Raw genomic sequence first — 4,579 nt, forward strand, 5'->3', positions numbered from 1 at the left:
GCCAAGATTCAGGATTCAGAACAGATATGCTGTCAATCAGGGTGTGGTAAGCAGTTTCCCTACCTTTTGCTACGGTTTCTGTTGCTTTATTAGCAGTGGTGGTAAATAATTTGCACCTCATGTTGTCAACAACAGCCTGAATGAATTGAGAGGATTTGATCTTGGGACTTTTCCCAATGCCTGTCAACTTTGTATTTTTGAACATAATTCCCTCTTCTGCATTCTGTGTCTGTTCACAGTGAAATCCTGGTATTCTCTTTAGGCTTTCAATTCTCCGCGCATACATTTTTATGTGGTTGTCTGCCTTTGGAATGGTCATTTTTCTGTCTTGTAAGAGTTCTGATAAATTTTTGAGCTCAGTCAGAACATCTAACATAATTGACATATTTTTTACAAAGTTGACTGAGCACAGTTTTGAATGTAGACCTTGGAATTTCACTTGCTCCCTTCTATCCCTTGATTGGTATTGTGAGGCTTTTTGAAAATGTGCAGCTAATGCAAGATACGTCTGCCAGACTGCATTCACTGCTCTCCACGATGAAGCTACCCATCTTACGTTGAAAACTCTGCCAATTTTTTTAAGCAAGACATGCAGCTCATTAGCCTGTGCACTAAGCTCACGTACATTTTTTGGTGACTGACTGTAAAGTGTGTATAAGGTGTCTAAAAATGACCTGAAGTTATTTGTACCTCCAGTAACATCTAGTGCTTGATCCACAGCCAGTTCAAGCCTGTGATTCATGCAATGCCAGAGAATTAGTTTGGGAAAGTCTCCTTGTAAGAGTTTTCCAACACCAGCTTTTACGCCAAGCATGACATTTGCGCCATCACTACAAAAACTGACAAAGATCTCTGTCAATACTTCGAAAGTAAAACCATGATGGAATAAACATTTCATTATTTCCTGTTTTATGCTCTCAGCTGAGGCATTTTCTAACTCTATCAAATCCAAAGGAAATGCTACTGGATTCATGACACCATCAACACTGGATTTTAAAAAAATAACAAGAGTTGATTTTCTAGAAAGTGTAGTAGCTTCATTAACTAATATAGTGATCTTAGTTTTTTTTGTTATAATTTGTGAGACAATCTTTTTCCTCATTTCAGCCGAAATGTGTTCTTTAATGTCTCCGCAGACCATTCTACTATGAAGCAAACACCCAATCTGAACTCCATTCACTTTTTGCAGGTCAATCAAGCTCTCATGGTCAGTAAATGGCCTATTCATTTTAGCAATGTAGTAAGCTGTTCTGAATACACGGCTAGTGATTTCAAAAGCAGCTTCTTGACTTCTTCCATTTATGTTTAGCAGAATATCTTTTCTAGCAGTTTCTAGAATTTTTTCTGCTTCTGCATGAGCAGCGCTATTTTTGTGTATATAAATTTTTTTGCGAAGAGATGTGAGCTGTTTCCTTAGTTTTACCAAAAGGTAAAATGTTACATTCTGCCCACTGAGAAGCAATATTTATGCCTCGAGCAGCGTGAATCTTTAAGTTAGAAACTTCTGCACAGATTGTACAGCCGAGTTTTCCCCTAGACGCAAATAGCCACTCATGTTTCTTTTTGAATTCATCAAATTGTTCTTTTGACCACACAGCTGAATATTGCTTTTCATCTGTAGACTTATCGTGTGATTCAGCTGATGTCTCAGCAACAACTTCCTCACAGTCAATAGTTACTATTTCATTGTCCAGTGCTAAGTTCCTACAAAAAAAGAGAGCAGTAGCTCATTTTTCTACAATATTTTTAAAAAATTATACATTTTTTATTCATATTTAAGCCAATTACTCCCTCACGGAAATTTAAAATATCTAGTTGCTTATTTATTAAGCTTTTTTTCCCCATAAAATTATATCTGAAAATTTATAATTTTATGGATTGTTGTTATGAGATATTGATTTCACAGAAATCAAATGCAGAAATTGAATGTTTATTAGTACTGCAGATCGCAGTCCTTATTATCAATGGGAACTACAATCTGATCCCTGCTGTATGTACCAAACTCTGAAAAGCATTGTTTATAGAATTTGGTCATGTTAGTTTATACCATTTTCAGATGATCTAAACTTCTTAAAGCCAATGGAGGCATGGTAGCAAGAGAGAGAGATCTTTCTATCCCTCTCCTGCGGCCTCCATCTGATGCCAGCTCCAATACTGGAAACGGTCACTGTGCGCATGCGCAGTGTCAGATTCCCCATGACTTTTACACAAATGGAAAAATCTTTTAAAAATGCAAAGGAACTCAAAGGGACATCGGTTATCACTACTACTTAACTTTCGGGGGGTTTACTTAGTACATAGCAGGAATATTTTTTATAAAAACTGAAAAATTCACAATGGATAAGAATGTTAATAATTACGACAGTGCCGCAATTATTAATGCATAGGCATCTTAACAAGAACAGTGCAGCCAAGTTAAAAACTAGATGTTTAGGGCTAACATTTTGGAAGGCTAGGCTACTGGTCTTTAAGAGTCCCCTCCCCATTTTACATTAATACACAATACTGAGTATATACATTCATTGCACTTTCAAAATAAATTAGCAAAAAAGATTTAAAAAATATGCTGGTACCCACATATTAATCACCTTGCTCCGGTGCAAAAAACGATATATCAAAGAAGATCCAAAGAAGTAGAGGCACTGAGACTGCAAAATGCAGAAAGCATAAGTATATTGGGCAAACGTTTTCAAGGCTGATGCCCCGTCATCAAGACCACACAAAGAAAGGAGTAACTCCTATCTTTGTGTGGTCCTGATGACGGGGCATCAGCCTTGAAAACGTTTGGCCAATACACTTATGCTTTCTGCATTTTGTGGTCTGAGTGCCTTCACTTCATTGGATCTTCTTTGATTTTATATATATATATATATATATATATATATATATATACACACACACACACAACACGTTTGAAGATCTGACTTACTGTGTTTGAAGTGGAATGTCAGTTTTTCCTTTCTTTGGTTGGTGGTGAAAGTAGCTTTGAACTATTTGTTCGCTTTTTATTAGACATGATGCCAGCCTGGTAATAACAAAAATTGTTATTAACATATTATAGAGATTAGAATTGCAAAAAAAATTGGATCTAATTAAAAAAATTAAAATACCGGTTTAACATTTACAATTGTAAATATTTTGCATGGTTAATATTTTGACCATATTATCTCCTCCTCATATAACATTAATGTACTGTAGTATACTATTTACACATCAGACATGTATGTCAAGGACCACCAGATAGTGAGTACCATCCCACCACCGTGAGGAATTTAATCTTCCACAGGAGGTGACATGTGTGTAACCTGTTACTAAATTAAGAATATACAAAACAGGTAACAGAATACACACACACACACACACACACACACACACACACACACACACACACACACACACACAGTAGTGTATGTTCTATAAAGTTTGACTTTGTGAGATGAGCGGGTTCGGTTTTACTCGGTTTTACTCGGATTTACTCGGTTCTCAAAACGGCATCTTATTGGCTCACGGATGTCACGTGTTTTGGATAGCCAATAGGAAAAATCCGGATAAAACCGAACTTGCGTTAATTCTGGCGTTAAATCCGAACCCACTCATCTCTAGCGCCCGTGTAACCCAGGTGCATATACTGCTGATCTACCCTCGTGTCAATCTTGAGGTCCCACCAGCTTCACAAACTGCGCAGAATGCATCTTTGAGAACTTATCTCCCCCCCCCCCCCCCCAGCTTTTTGGCACAAAATGCATCCATTTTTACATCAACCCCAACTGTATGTATTTTTAAGAGGTAGATTTTTTATGACACATCTAATATGGATTTTTAATGTGAAATCTTAGTGTAACCTGGTACAGATTTAATTACCTGGTATAGATGTCTTCAATGTTTTAAAAGTCTACTTTTCAATAATCAATGTGAAAATCTCTGTCAGAGGACAGCTGCAGAAGATGTAGACCTGTTAGGGAAAAAAAATATATTTTGTTAATAAAACAGCGATTTATTTTTGTGACGTTTAATTTGTACAAAGTCAGTATGTAAAGAGAAGAAAACTCAAGAATAAATCCAAGAGGTTACATACTGGTAAGAGAGAGAGAGAGGACTTTAGTGAAAACTGAAAATTCGTTACTTACCTAATGAAGTATTCCCAAGTCTAGTCCAAAGGATCGTATAACACCATAAGCTTGGGTGAAAATGTAGGGCTGTTCTGAAGTCCACTCCGAAGGGTGAAGAACACTGTTGGTTTTAGTGGTGATCAAGGACTGTTTGTAAGTACACTCCAAAAAAATCAAAGTACACTGCAGACCTTGGGTGAAGGCACTGTAAGGGAAACAGAGTCATAATCATAACTCTAGCCTAGCAAAGCAAAACAAATACCGAAACCAATATATCCTCTGGCACAAAACAAGCAGCGGCACTCGGAGGCTGATTTCAAAACATGTATTTCACAACGTAATCCCAACGCTCCGGGGCTGATATATAGATCTATCTATCTATCTATCTATCTATCTATCTATCTATCTATCTATCTATCTATCTATCTATCTAATCTATCTCTACATATATAATACAAGTGCCCAGCACT

General features: G+C 36.8%; 1 long non-coding RNA gene across 1 annotated transcript; it reads right to left on the reverse strand.

The window, feature by feature from the left end:
- Window positions 1-2,935: 2,935 nt before the first annotated feature.
- Window positions 2,936-4,289, reverse strand: LOC134970252 (uncharacterized). Its single transcript, XR_010189743.1, has 3 exons — window positions 4,128-4,289; window positions 3,862-3,952; window positions 2,936-3,025 (listed from the first exon to the last, which is right to left on the reverse strand). It is a non-coding gene; the product is annotated as an uncharacterized LOC134970252 (long non-coding RNA).
- Between the last annotated feature and the right edge of the window lie 290 nt (window positions 4,290-4,579).

The sequence above is a fragment of the Pseudophryne corroboree genome, chromosome 11, assembly GCF_028390025.1.
Source record: "Pseudophryne corroboree isolate aPseCor3 chromosome 11, aPseCor3.hap2, whole genome shotgun sequence".
Lineage (NCBI taxonomy): Eukaryota > Metazoa > Chordata > Amphibia > Anura > Myobatrachidae > Pseudophryne > Pseudophryne corroboree.